We start from the raw sequence: 14,664 nt of genomic DNA on the forward strand, positions 1-14,664 counted from the left end.
GGGATCTCCGGTCCTGAACGCAGAGGTCAAAACATTCTGGGATGACGCCTGGGAGGACTCTTGGGTTGATCCCAGAGAAGAGAGCTTCCTGCAAAAGAGAAGAATCATCTAGGGTAGCCTCATTAGACAAGTCTGGGGCTGCTACCTGGGATCTCCGGTCCTTATAAGAAAAGGCCAAAAGACGCTAGGAGACGTCTGGAAGGAATCACAGGGAATCCAGGAGGGCAGAGGTTCCTCCAAAAAAGAAAAAAACCTCAACGGTAGCTTCCTTGGAGGAGTCTGGGGCTTCTACCTGACCCCTTAGGTAGGTAAAGCAGAGGACAGAAGACTGTGGGAGATGCCTGGGAGGAGTCTAAGGTGCCTGTCGGAGTTGAGAGATTTCTCTACAGGAGAACAAAAATGTCTCGAGCTACTTACTTGGAGGAGTCTGGGGCAGGTAGCTGGGATCTCCGGTCTCGAACGCAGAGGTCAAAACGTTCTGGGATGACGCCTGGGAGGAGTCTTGGGTCGATCCCGGAGAAGAGAGCTTCCTGCAAAAGAGAAGAATCATCTAGGGTAGCCTCATTAGACAAATCTGGGGCTGCTACCTGAGATCTCCGGTCCTTATAAGAAAAGGCCAAAAGACGCTAGGAGACGTCTGGAAGGAATCACAGGGGATCCCAGAGGGCACAGGCTCCTCCAAAACAGAAAAAAGCCTCAACAGTAGCTTCCTAAGAGGAGTCTGGGGCTTCTACCTGACCCCTTAGGTAGGTAAAGCAGAGGACAGAAGACTGTGGGAGATGCCTGGGAGGAGTCTCAGGTGCCTGTCGGAGTTGAGAGATTTCTCTACAGGAGAACAAAAATGTCTCGAGCTACTTACTTGGAGGAGTCTGGGGCAGGTAGCTGGGATCTCCGGTCCCGAACGCAGAGGTCAAAATGTTCTGGGATGACGCCTGGGAGGAGTCTTGGGTCGATCCCGGAGAAGAGAGCTTCCTGCAAAAGAGAAGAATCATCTAGGGTAGCCTCATTAAACAAGTCTGGGGCTGCTACCTGCGATCTCCGGTCCTTATAAGAAAAGCCCAAAAGACTCTAGGAGACGTCTGGAAGGAATCAAAGGGGATCCCGGAGGGCAGTGTTTCCTCCAAAAAAGAAAAAAGCCTCAACTGTAGCTTCCTTGGAGGAGTCTGGGGCTTCTACCTGACCCCTTAGGTAGGTAAAGCAGAGGACAGAAGACTGTGGGAGATGCCTGGGAGGAGTCTCAGGTGGCTGTCGGAGTTGAGAGATTTCTCTACAGGAGAACAAAAATGTCTCGAGCTACTTACTTGGAGGAGGTTGGGGCAGGTAGATGGGATCTCCGGTCCCGAACGCAGAGGTCAAAACATTCTGGGATGACGCCTGGGAGGAGTCTTGGGTCGATCCCGGAGAGGAGAACTTCCTGCAAAAGAAAAGAATCATCTAGGGTAGCCTCATTAGACAAGTCTGGGGCTGCTACCTGGGATCTCCGGTCCTTATAAGAAAAGGCCAAAAGACTCTAGGAGACGTCTGGAAGGAATCACAGGGGATCCCAGAGGGCACAGGCTCCTCCAAAAAAGAAAAAACCGCAATGGTAGCTTCCTGGGAGGAGTCTGGGGCTTCTACCTGACCCCTTAGGTAGGTAAAGCAGAGGACAGAAGACTGTGGGAGATGCCTGGGAGGAGTCTCAGGTGGCTGTCGGAGTTGAGAGATTTCTCTACAGGAGAACAAAAATGTCTCGAGCTACTTACTTGGAGGAGTCTGGGGCAGGTAGCTGGGATCTCCGGTCCTGAACGCAGAGGTCAAAACATTCTGGGATGACGCCTGGGAGGACTCTTGGGTCGATCCTAGAGAAGAGAACTTCATGCAAAAAAAAAGAATCATCTAGGGTAGCCTCATTAGACAAGTCTGGGGCTGCTACCTGGGATCTCCGGTCCTTATAAGAAAAGGCCAAAAGACTCTAGGAGACGTCTGGAAGTAATCACAGGGGATACCAGAGGGCACAGGCTCCTCCAAAAAAGAAAAAACCTCAACGGTAGCTTCCTTGGAGGAGTCTGGGGCTTCTACCTGACCCCTTAGGTAGGTAAAGCAGAGGACAGAAGACTGTGGGAGATGCCTGGGAGGAGTCTCAGGTGCCTGTCGGAGTTGAGAGATTTCTCTACAGGAGAACAAAAATGTCTCGAGCTACTTACTTGGAGGAGTCTGGGGCAGGTAGCTGGGATCTCCGGTCCCGAACACAGATGTCAAAACGTTCTGGGATGACGCCTGGGAGGAGTCTTGGGTCGATCCCAGAGAAGAGAGCTTCCTGCAAAAGAGAAGAATCATATAGGGTAGCCTCATTAGACAAGTCTGGGGCTGCTACCTGGGATCTCCGGTCCTTATGAGAAAAGGCCAAAAGACGCTAGGAGACGTCTGGAAGGAATCACAGGGAATCCCGGAGGTCAGAGGCTCCTCGAAAAAAAGAAAAAAACCTCAACGGTAGCTTCCTTGGAGGAGTCTGGGGCTTCTACCTGACCCCTTAGGTAGGTAAAGCAGAGGACAGAAGACTGTGGGAGATGCCTGGGAGGAGTCTCAGGTGGCTGTCGGAGTTGAGAGATTTCTCTACAGGAGAACAAAAATGTCTCGAGCTACTTACCTGGAGGAGTCTGGGGCAGGTAGCTGGGATCTCCGGTCCCGAACGCAGAGGTCAAAATGTTCTGGGATGACGCCTGGGAGGAGTCTTGGGTTGATTCCGGAGAAGAGAGCTTCCTGCAAAAGAGAAGAATCATCTAGGGTAGCCTCATTAGACAAGTCTGGGGCTGCTACCTGGGATCTCCGGTCCTTATAAGAAAAGGCCAAAAGACTCTAGGAGACGTCTGGAAGGAATCACAGGGAATCCAGGAGGGCAGAGGTTCCTCCAAAAAAGAAAAAAAACTCAACGGTAGCTTCCTTGGAGGAGTCTGGGGCTTCTACCTGACCCCTTAGGTAGGTAAAGCAGAAGACAGAAGACTGTGGGAGATGCCTGGGAGGAGTCTCAGGTGGCTGTCGGAGTTGAGAGATTTCTCTACAGGAGAACAAAAATGTGTCGAGCTACTTACTTGGAGGAGTCTGGGGCAGGTAGCTGGGATCTCCGGTCCTGAACGCAGAGGTCAAAACATTCTGGGATGACGCCTGGGAGGACTCTTGGGTTGATCCCAGAGAAGAGAGCTTCCTGCAAAAGAGAAGAATCATCTAGGGTAGCCTCATTAGACAAGTCTGGGGCTGCTACCTGAGATCTCCAGTCCTTATAAGAAAAGGCCAAAAGACTCTAGGAGACGTCTGGAAGGAATCACAGGGGATCCCAGAGGGCACAGGCTCCTCCAAAAAAGAAAAAACCTCAACGGTAGCTTCCTTGGAGGAGTCTGGGGCTTCTACCTGACCCCTTAGGTAGGTAAAGCAGAGGACAGAAGACTGTGGGAGATGCCTGGGAGGAGTCTCAGGTGGCTGACGGAGTTGAGTGATTTCTCTACAGGAGAACAAAAATGTCTCGAGCTACTTACTTGGAGGAGTCTGGGGCAGGTAGATGGGATCTCCGGTCCCGAACGCAGAGGTCAAAACATTCTGGGATGACGCCTGGGAGGAGTCTTGGGTTGATTCCGGAGAAGAGAGCTTCCTGCAAAAGAGAAGAATCATCTAGGGTAGCCTCATTAAACAAGTCTGGGGCTGCTACCTGCGATCTCCGGTCCTTATAAGAAAAGGCCAAAAGACGCTAGGAGACGTCTGGAAGGAATCAAAGGGGATCCCGGAGGGCAGTGTTTCCTCCAAAAAAGAAAAAAGCCTCAACGGTAGCTTCCTTGGAGGAGTCTGGGGTTCCTACCTGACCCCTTAGGTAGGTAAAGCAGAGGACAGAAGACTGTGGGAGATGCCTGGGAGGAGTCTCAGGTGCCTGTCGGAGTTGAGAGATTTCTCTACAGGAGAACAAAAATGTCTCGAGCTACTTACCTGGAGGAGTCTGGGGCAGGTAGCTGGGATCTCCGGTCCCGAACGCAGAGGTAAAAATGTTCTGGGATGACGCCTGGGAGGAGTCTTGGGTCGATCCCGGAGAAGAGAGCTTCCTGCAAAACAGAAGAATCATCTAGGGTAGCCTCATTAGACAAGTCTGGGGCTGCTACCTGCGATCTCGGGTCCTTATAAGAAATGCCCAAAAGACTCTAGGAGACGTCTGGAAGGAATCACAGGGGATCCCGGAGGGCAGAGGTTCCTCCAAAAAAGAAAAAAACGTCAACGGTAGCTTCCTTGGAGGAGTCTAGGGCTTCTACCTGACCCCTTAGGTAGGTAAAGCAGAGGACAGAAGACTGTGGGAGATGCCTGGGAGGAGTCTCAGGTGGCTGTCGGAGTTGAGAGATTTCTCTACAGGAGAACAAAAATGTCTCGAGCTACTTACTTGGAGGAGTCTGGGGCAGGTAGCTGGGATCTCCGGTCCCGAATGCAGAGGTCAAAACGTTCTGGGATGACGCCTGGGAGGACTCTTGGGTCAATCCTGGAGAAGAGAGCTTCCTGCAAAACAGAAGAATCATCTAGGGTAGCCTCATTAGACAAGTCTGGGGCTGCTACCTGGGATCTCCGGTCCTTATAAGAAAAGGCCAAAAGACTCTAGGAGACGTCTGGAAGGAATCACAGGGGATCCCAGAGGGCACAGGCTCCTCCAAAAAAGAAAAAACCTCAATGGTAGCTTCCTTGGAGGAGTCTGGGGCTTCTACCTGACCCCTTAGGTAGGTAAAGCAGAGGACAGAAGACTGTGGGAGATGCCTGGGAGGAGTCTCAGGTGGCTGTCGGAGTTGAGAGATTTCTCTACAGGAGAACAAAAATGTCTCGAGCTACTTACTTGGAGGAGTCTGGGGCAGGTAGCTGGGATCTCCGGTCCTGAACGCAGAGGTCAAAACATTCTGGGATGACGCCTGGGAGGACTCTTGGGTTGATCCCAGAGAAGAGAGCTTCCTGCAAAAGAGAAGAATCATCTAGGGTAGCCTCATTAGACAAGTCTGGGGCTGCTACCTGGGATCTCCGGTCCTTATAAGAAAAGGCCAAAAGACGCTAGGAGACGTCTGGAAGGAATCACAGGGAATCCAGGAGGGCAGAGGTTCCTCCAAAAAAGAAAAAAACCTCAACGGTAGCTTCCTTGGAGGAGTCTGGGGCTTCTACCTGACCCCTTAGGTAGGTAAAGCAGAGGACAGAAGACTGTGGGAGATGCCTGGGAGGAGTCTAAGGTGCCTGTCGGAGTTGAGAGATTTCTCTACAGGAGAACAAAAATGTCTCGAGCTACTTACTTGGAGGAGTCTGGGGCAGGTAGCTGGGATCTCCGGTCTCGAACGCAGAGGTCAAAACGTTCTGGGATGACGCCTGGGAGGAGTCTTGGGTCGATCCCGGAGAAGAGAGCTTCCTGCAAAAGAGAAGAATCATCTAGGGTAGCCTCATTAGACAATTCTGGGGCTGCTACCTGAGATCTCCGGTCCTTATAAGAAAAGGCCAAAAGACTCTAGGAGACGTCTGGAAGGAATCACAGGGGATCCCAGAGGGCACAGGCTCCTCCAAAACAGAAAAAAGCCTCAACAGTAGCTTCCTAAGAGGAGTCTGGGGCTTCTACCTGACCCCTTAGGTAGGTAAAGCAGAGGACAGAAGACTGTGGGAGATGCCTGGGAGGAGTCTCAGGTGCCTGTCGGAGTTGAGAGATTTCTCTACAGGAGAACAAAAATGTCTCGAGCTACTTACTTGGAGGAGTCTGGGGCAGGTAGCTGGGATCTCCGGTCCCGAACGAAGAGGTCAGAATGTTCTGGGATGACGCCTGGGAGGAGTCTTGGGTCGATCCCGGAGAAGAGAGCTTCCTGCAAAAGAGAAGAATCATCTAGGGTAGCCTCATTAAACAAGTCTGGGGCTGCTACCTGCGATCTCCGGTCCTTATAAGAAAAGCCCAAAAGACTCTAGGAGACGTCTGGAAGGAATCAAAGGGGATCCCGGAGGGCAGTGTTTCCTCCAAAAAAGAAAAAAGCCTCAACTGTAGCTTCCTTGGAGGAGTCTGGGGTTTCTACCTGACCCCTTAGGTAGGTAAAGCAGAGGACAGAAGACTGTGGGAGATGCCTGGGAGGAGTCTCAGGTGGCTGTCGGAGTTGAGAGATTTCTCTACAGGAGAACAAAAATGTCTCGAGCTACTTACTTGGAGGAGTCTGGGGCAGGTAGCTGGGATCTCCGGTCCCGAATGCAGAGGTCAAAACGTTCTGGGATGACGCCTGGGAGGAGTCTTGGGTCAATCCTGGAGAAGAGAGCTTCCTGCAAAACAGAAGAATCATCTAGGGTAGCCTCATTAGACAAGTCTGGGGCTGCTACCTGCGATCTCCGGTCCTTATAAGAAAAGCCCAAAAGACTCTAGGAGACGTCTGGAAGGAATCACAGGGGATCCCAGAGGGCACAGGCTCTGCCAAAACAGAAAAAACCTCAACGGTAGCTTCCTTGGAGGAGTCTGGGGCTTCTACCTGACCCCGTAGGTAGGTAAAGCAGAAGACAGAAGACTGTGGGAGATGCCTGGGAGGAGTCTCAGGTGGCTGTCGGAGTTGAGAGATTTCTCTACAGGAGAACAAAAATGTCTCGAGCTACTTACTTGGAGGAGTCTGGGGCAGGTAGCTGGGATCTCCGGTCCTGAACGCAGAGGTCAAAACGTTCTGGGATGACGCCTGGGAGGAGTCTTGGGTCGATCCCGGAGAAGAGAGCTTCCTGCAAAAGAGAAGAATCATCTAGGGTAGCCTCATTAGACAAATCTGGGACTGCTACCTGAGATCTCCGGTCCTTATAAGAAAAGGCCAAAAGACTCTAGGAGACGTCTGGAAGGAATCACAGGGGATCCCAGAGGGCACAGGCTCCTCCAAAACAGAAAAAAGCCTCAACAGTAGCTTCCTAAGAGGAGTCTGGGGCTTCTACCTGACCCCTTAGGTAGGTAAAGCAGAGGACAGAAGACTGTGGGAGATGCCTGGGAGGAGTCTCAGGTGGCTGTCGGAGTTGAGAGATTTCTCTACAGGAGAACAAAAATGTCTCGAGCTACTTACTTGGAGGAGTCTGGGGCAGGTAGCTGGGATCTCCGGTCCCGAACGCAGAGGTCAAAATGTTCTGGGATGACGCCTGGGAGGAGTCTTGGGTTGATTCCGGAGAAGAGAGCTTCCTGCAAAAGAGAAGAATCATCTAGGGTAGCCTCATTAGACAAGTCTGGGGCTGCTACCTGGGATCTCCGGTCCTTATAAGAAAAGGCCAAAAGACTCTAGGAGATGTCTGGAAGGAATCAAAGGGGATCCCGGAGGGCAGTGTTTCCTCCAAAAAAGAAAAAAGCCTCAACGGTAGCTTCCTTGGAGGAGTCTGGGGTTTCTACCTGACCCCTTAGGTAGGTAAAGCAGAGGACAGAAGACTGTGGGAGATGCCTGGGAGGAGTCTCAGGTGCCTGTCGGAGTTGAGGGATTTCTCTACAGGAGAACAAAAATGTCTCGAGCTACTTACCTGGAGGAGTCTGGGGCAGGTAGATGGGATCTCCGGTCCCGAACGCAGATGTCAAAACGTTCTGGGATGACGCCTGGGAGGAGTCTTGGGTCGATCCCAGAGAAGAGAGCTTCCTGCAAAAGAGAAGAATCATATAGGGTAGCCTCATTAGACAAGTCTGGGGCTGCTACCTGGGATCTCCGGTCCTTATAAGAAAAGGCCAAAAGACGCTAGGAGACGTCTGGAAGGAATCACAGGGAATCCCGGAGGTCAGAGGCTCCTCGAAAAAAAGAAAAAAACCTCAACGGTAGCTTCCTTGGAGGAGTCTGGGGCTTCTACCTGACCCCTTAGGTAGGTAAAGCAGAGGAGAGAAGACTGTGGGAGATGCCTGGGAGGAGTCTCAGGTGGCTGTCGGAGTTGAGAGATTTCTCTACAGGAGAACAAAAATGTCTCGAGCTACTTACTTGGAGGAGTCTGGGGCAGGTAGCTGGGATCTCCGGTCCCGAACGCAGAGGTCAAAATGTTCTGGGATGACGCCTGGGAGGAGTCTTGGGTTGATTCCGGAGAAGAGAGCTTCCTGCAAAAGAGAAGAATCATCTAGGGTAGCCTCATTAAACAAGTCTGGGGCTGCTACCTGCGATCTCCGGTCCTTATAAGAAAAGGCCAAAAGACGCTAGGAGACGTCTGGAAGGAATCAAAGGGGATCCCGGAGGGCAGTGTTTCCTCCAAAAAAGAAAAAAGCCTCAACAGTAGCTTCCTTGGAGGAGTCTGGGGTTCCTACCTGACCCCTTAGGTAGGTAAAGCAGAGGACAGAAGACTGTGGGAGATGCCTGGGAGGAGTCTCAGGTGGCTGTCGGAGTTGAGAGATTTCTCTACAGGAGAACAAAAATGTCTCGAGCTACTTACTTGGAGGAGTCTGGGGCAGGTAGCTGGGATCTCCGGTCCTGAACGCAGAGGTCAAAACATTCTGGGATGACGCCTGGGAGGACTCTTGGGTTGATCCCAGAGAAGAGAGCTTCCTGCAAAAGAGAAGAATCATCTAGGGTAGCCTCATTAGACAAGTCTGGGGCTGCTACCTGGGATCTCCGGTCCTTATAAGAAAAGGCCAAAAGACGCTAGGAGACGTCTGGAAGGAATCACAGGGAATCCAGGAGGGCAGAGGTTCCTCCAAAAAAGAAAAAAACCTCAACGGTAGCTTCCTTGGAGGAGTCTGGGGCTTCTACCTGACCCCTTAGGTAGGTAAAGCAGAGGACAGAAGACTGTGGGAGATGCCTGGGAGGAGTCTCAGGTGGCTGTCGGAGTTGAGAGATTTCTCTACAGGAGAACAAAAATGTCTCGAGCTACTTACTTGGGGGAGTCTGGGGCAGGTAGCTGGGATCTCCGGTCTCGAACGCAGAGGTCAAAACGTTCTGGGATGACGCCTGGGAGGAGTCTTGGGTCGATCCCGGAGAAGAGAGCTTCCTGCAAAAGAGAAGAATCATCTAGGGTAGCCTCATTAGACAAATCTGGGGCTGCTACCTGAGATCTCCGGTCCTTATAAGAAACGGCCAAAAGACTCTAGGAGACGTCTGGAAGGAATCACAGGGGATCCCAGAGGGCACAGGCTCCTCCAAAAAAGAAAAAACCTCAATGGTAGCTTCCTTGGAGGAGTCTGGGGCTTCTACCTGACCCCTGAGGTAGGTAAAGCAGAGGACAGAAGACTGTGGGAGATGCCTGGGAGGAGTCTCAGGTGGCTGTCGGAGTTGAGAGATTTCTCTACAGGAGAACAAAAATGTCTCGAGCTACTTACTTGGAGGAGTCTGGGGCAGGTAGCTGGGATCTCCGGTCCCGAACGCAGAGGTCAAAATGTTCTGGGATGACGCCTGGGAGGAGTCTTGGGTTGATTCCGGAGAAGAGAGCTTCCTGCAAAAGAGAAGAATCATCTAGGGTAGCCTCATTAAACAAGTCTGGGGCTGCTACCTGCGATGTCGGGTCCTTATAAGAAAAGGCCAAAAGACGCTAGGAGACGTCTGGAAGGAATCAAAGGGGATCCCGGAGGGCAGTGTTTCCTCCAAAAAAGAAAAAAGCCTCAACGGTAGCTTCCTTGGAGGAGTCTGGGGTTCCTACCTGACCCCTTAGGTAGGTAAAGCAGAGGACAGAAGACTGTGGGAGATGCCTGGGAGGAGTCTCAGGTGGCTGTCGGAGTTGAGAGATTTCTCTACAGGAGAACAAAAATGTCTCGAGCTACTTACTTGGAGGAGTCTGGGGCAGGTAGCTGGGATCTCCGGTCCTGAACGCAGAGGTCAAAACATTCTGGGATGACGCCTGGGAGGACTCTTGGGTTGATCCCAGAGAAGAGAGCTTCCTGCAAAAGAGAAGAATCATCTAGGGTAGCCTCATTAGACAAGTCTGGGGCTGCTACCTGGGATCTCCGGTCCTTATAAGAAAAGGCCAAAAGACGCTAGGAGACGTCTGGAAGGAATCACAGGGAATCCAGGAGGGCAGAGGTTCCTCCAAAAAAGAAAAAAACCTCAACGGTAGCTTCCTTGGAGGAGTCTGGGGCTTCTACCTGACCCCTTAGGTAGGTAAAGCAGAGGACAGAAGACTGTGGGAGATGCCTGGGAGGAGTCTCAGGTGGCTGTCGGAGTTGAGAGATTTCTCTACAGGAGAACAAAAATGTCTCGAGCTACTTACTTGGAGGAGTCTGGGGCAGGTAGCTGGGATCTCCGGTCCCGAACGCAGAGGTCAAAATGTTCTGGGATGACGCCTGGGAGGAGTCTTGGGTTGATTCCGGAGAAGAGAGCTTCCTGCAAAAGAGAAGAATCATCTAGGGTAGCCTCATTAGACAAGTCTGGGGCTGCTACCTGGGATCTCCGGTCCTTATAAGAAAAGGCCAAAAGACTCTAGGAGATGTCTGGAAGGAATCAAAGGGGATCCCGGAGGGCAGTGTTTCCTCCAAAAAAGAAAAAAGCCTCAACGGTAGCTTCCTTGGAGGAGTCTGGGGTTTCTACCTGACCCCTTAGGTAGGTAAAGCAGAGGACAGAAGACTGTGGGAGATGCCTGGGAGGAGTCTCAGGTGCCTGTCGGAGTTGAGGGATTTCTCTACAGGAGAACAAAAATGTCTCGAGCTACTTACCTGGAGGAGTCTGGGGCAGGTAGATGGGATCTCCGGTCCCGAACGCAGATGTCAAAACGTTCTGGGATGATGCCTGGGAGGAGTCTTGGGTCGATCCCAGAGAAGAGAGCTTCCTGCAAAAGAGAAGAATCATATAGGGTAGCCTCATTAGACAAGTCTGGGGCTGCTACCTGGGATCTCCGGTCCTTATAAGAAAAGGCCAAAAGACGCTAGGAGACGTCTGGAAGGAATCACAGGGAATCCCGGAGGTCAGAGGCTCCTCGAAAAAAAGAAAAAAACCTCAACGGTAGCTTCCTTGGAGGAGTCTGGGGCTTCTACCTGACCCCTTAGGTAGGTAAAGCAGAGGAGAGAAGACTGTGGGAGATGCCTGGGAGGAGTCTCAGGTGGCTGTCGGAGTTGAGAGATTTCTCTACAGGAGAACAAAAATGTCTCGAGCTACTTACTTGGAGGAGTCTGGGGCAGGTAGCTGGGATCTCCGGTCCCGAACGCAGAGGTCAAAATGTTCTGGGATGACGCCTGGGAGGAGTCTTGGGTTGATTCCGGAGAAGAGAGCTTCCTGCAAAAGAGAAGAATCATCTAGGGTAGCCTCATTAAACAAGTCTGGGGCTGCTACCTGCGATCTCCGGTCCTTATAAGAAAAGGCCAAAAGACGCTAGGAGACGTCTGGAAGGAATCAAAGGGGATCCCGGAGGGCAGTGTTTCCTCCAAAAAAGAAAAAAGCCTCAACAGTAGCTTCCATGGAGGAGTCTGGGGTTCCTACCTGACCCCTTAGGTAGGTAAAGCAGAGGACAGAAGACTGTGGGAGATGCCTGGGAGGAGTCTCAGGTGGCTGTCGGAGTTGAGAGATTTCTCTACAGGAGAACAAAAATGTCTCGAGCTACTTACTTGGAGGAGTCTGGGGCAGGTAGCTGGGATCTCCGGTCCTGAACGCAGAGGTCAAAACATTCTGGGATGACGCCTGGGAGGACTCTTGGGTTGATCCCAGAGAAGAGAGCTTCCTGCAAAAGAGAAGAATCATCTAGGGTAGCCTCATTAGACAAGTCTGGGGCTGCTACCTGGGATCTCCGGTCCTTATAAGAAAAGGCCAAAAGACGCTAGGAGACGTCTGGAAGGAATCACAGGGAATCCAGGAGGGCAGAGGTTCCTCCAAAAAAGAAAAAAACCTCAACGGTAGCTTCCTTGGAGGAGTCTGGGGCTTCTACCTGACCCCTTAGGTAGGTAAAGCAGAGGACAGAAGACTGTGGGAGATGCCTGGGAGGAGTCTCAGGTGGCTGTCGGAGTTGAGAGATTTCTCTACAGGAGAACAAAAATGTCTCGAGCTACTTACTTGGGGGAGTCTGGGGCAGGTAGCTGGGATCTCCGGTCTCGAACGCAGAGGTCAAAACGTTCTGGGATGACGCCTGGGAGGAGTCTTGGGTCGATCCCGGAGAAGAGAGCTTCCTGCAAAAGAGAAGAATCATCTAGGGTAGCCTCATTAGACAAATCTGGGGCTGCTACCTGAGATCTCCGGTCCTTATAAGAAAAGGCCAAAAGACTCTAGGAGACGTCTGGAAGGAATCACAGGGGATCCCAGAGGGCACAGGCTCCTCCAAAAAAGAAAAAACCTCAATGGTAGCTTCCTTGGAGGAGTCTGGGGCTTCTACCTGACCCCTGAGGTAGGTAAAGCAGAGGACAGAAGACTGTGGGAGATGCCTGGGAGGAGTCTCAGGTGGCTGTCGGAGTTGAGAGATTTCTCTACAGGAGAACAAAAATGTCTCGAGCTACTTACTTGGAGGAGTCTGGGGCAGGTAGCTGGGATCTCCGGTCCCGAACGCAGAGGTCAAAATGTTCTGGGATGACGCCTGGGAGGAGTCTTGGGTTGATTCCGGAGAAGAGAGCTTCCTGCAAAAGAGAAGAATCATCTAGGGTAGCCTCATTAAACAAGTCTGGGGCTGCTACCTGCGATCTCGGGTCCTTATAAGAAAAGGCCAAAAGACGCTAGGAGACGTCTGGAAGGAATCAAAGGGGATCCCGGAGGGCAGTGTTTCCTCCAAAAAAGAAAAAAGCCTCAACGGTAGCTTCCTTGGAGGAGTCTGGGGTTCCTACCTGACCCCTTAGGTAGGTAAAGCAGAGGACAGAAGACTGTGGGAGATGCCTGGGAGGAGTCTCAGGTGGCTGTCGGAGTTGAGAGATTTCTCTACAGGAGAACAAAAATGTCTCGAGCTACTTACTTGGAGGAGTCTGGGGCAGGTAGCTGGGATCTCCGGTCCTGAACGCAGAGGTCAAAACATTCTGGGATGACGCCTGGGAGGACTCTTGGGTTGATCCCAGAGAAGAGAGCTTCCTGCAAAAGAGAAGAATCATCTAGGGTAGCCTCATTAGACAAGTCTGGGGCTGCTACCTGGGATCTCCGGTCCTTATAAGAAAAGGCCAAAAGACGCTAGGAGACGTCTGGAAGGAATCACAGGGAATCCAGGAGGGCAGAGGTTCCTCCAAAAAAGAAAAAAACCTCAACGGTAGCTTCCTTGGAGGAGTCTGGGGCTTCTACCTGACCCCTTAGGTAGGTAAAGCAGAGGAGAGAAGACTGTGGGAGATGCCTGGGAGGAGTCTCAGGTGGCTGTCGGAGTTGAGAGATTTCTCTACAGGAGAACAAAAATGTCTCGAGCTACTTACTTGGGGGAGTCTGGGGCAGGTAGCTGGGATCTCCGGTCTCGAACGCAGAGGTCAAAACGTTCTGGGATGACGCCTGGGAGGAGTCTTGGGTCGATCCCGGAGAAGAGAGCTTCCTGCAAAAGAGAAGAATCATCTAGGGTAGCCTCATTAGACAAATCTGGGGCTGCTACCTGAGATCTCCGGTCCTTATAAGAAAAGGCCAAAAGACTCTAGGAGACGTCTGGAAGGAATCACAGGGGATCCCAGAGGGCACAGGCTCCTCCAAAACAGAAAAAAGCCTCAACAGTAGCTTCCTTGGAGGAGTCTGGGGCTTCTACCTGACCCCTTAGGTAGGTAAAGCAGAGGACAGAAGACTGTGGGAGATGCCTGGGAGGAGTCTCAGGTGGCTGTCGGAGTTGAGAGATTTCTCTACAGGAGAACAAAAATGTCTCGAGCTACTTACTTGGAGGAGTCTGGGGCAGGTAGCTGGGATCTCCGGTCCCGAACGAAGAGGTCAAAATGTTCTGGGATGACGCCTGGGAGGAGTCTTGGGTCGATCCCGGAGAAGAGAGCTTCCTGCAAAAGAGAAGAATCATCTAGGGTAGCCTCATTAAACAAGTCTGGGGCTGCTACCTGCGATCTCCGGTCCTTATAAGAAAAGGCCAAAAGACGCTAGGAGACGTCTGGAAGGAATCAAAGGGGATCCCGGAGGGCAGTGTTTCCTCCAAAAAAGAAAAAAGCCTCAACGGTAGCTTCCTTGGAGGAGTCTGGGGTTCCTACCTGACCCCTTAGGTAGGTAAAGCAGAGGACAGAAGACTGTGGGAGATGCCTGGGAGGAGTCTCAGGTGGCTGTCGGAGTTGAGAGATTTCTCTACAGGAGAACAAAAATGTCTCGAGCTACTTACTTGGAGGAGTCTGGGGCAGGTAGCTGGGATCTCCGGTCCTGAACGCAGAGGTCAAAACATTCTGGGATGACGCCTGGGAGGACTCTTGGGTTGATCCCAGAGAAGAGAGCTTCCTGCAAAAGAGAAGAATCATCTAGGGTAGCCTCATTAGACAAGTCTGGGGCTGCTACCTGGGATCTCCGGTCCTTATAAGAAAAGGCCAAAAGACGCTAGGAGACGTCTGGAAGGAATCACAGGGAATCCAGGAGGGCAGAGGTTCCTCCAAAAAAGAAAAAAACCTCAACGGTAGCTTCCTTGGAGGAGTCTGGGGCTTCTACCTGACCCCTTAGGTAGGTAAAGCAGAGGACAGAAGACTGTGGGAGATGCCTGGGAGGAGTCTCAGGTGGCTGTCGGAGTTGAGAGATTTCTCTACAGGAGAACAAAAATGTGTCGAGCTACTTACTTGGAGGAGTCTGGGGCAGGTAGCTGGGATCTCCGGTCCTGAACGCAGAGGTCAAAACATTCTGGGATGACGCCTGGGAGGACTCTTGGGTTGATCCCAGAGAAGAG

General features: G+C 51.8%; 1 long non-coding RNA gene across 1 annotated transcript; it reads right to left on the reverse strand.

The window, feature by feature from the left end:
• Nucleotides 1-876: 876 nt before the first annotated feature.
• LOC126037470 (uncharacterized) lies at nt 877-2,293 on the reverse strand. Its single transcript, XR_007505712.1, has 3 exons — nt 2,184-2,293; nt 1,302-1,414; nt 877-972 (listed from the first exon to the last, which is right to left on the reverse strand). It is a non-coding gene; the product is annotated as an uncharacterized LOC126037470 (long non-coding RNA).
• Nucleotides 2,294-14,664: the final 12,371 nt, after the last annotated feature.

The sequence above is a fragment of the Accipiter gentilis genome, unplaced genomic scaffold, assembly GCF_929443795.1.
Source record: "Accipiter gentilis unplaced genomic scaffold, bAccGen1.1, whole genome shotgun sequence".
NCBI classification, from domain to species: domain Eukaryota; kingdom Metazoa; phylum Chordata; class Aves; order Accipitriformes; family Accipitridae; genus Astur; species Astur gentilis.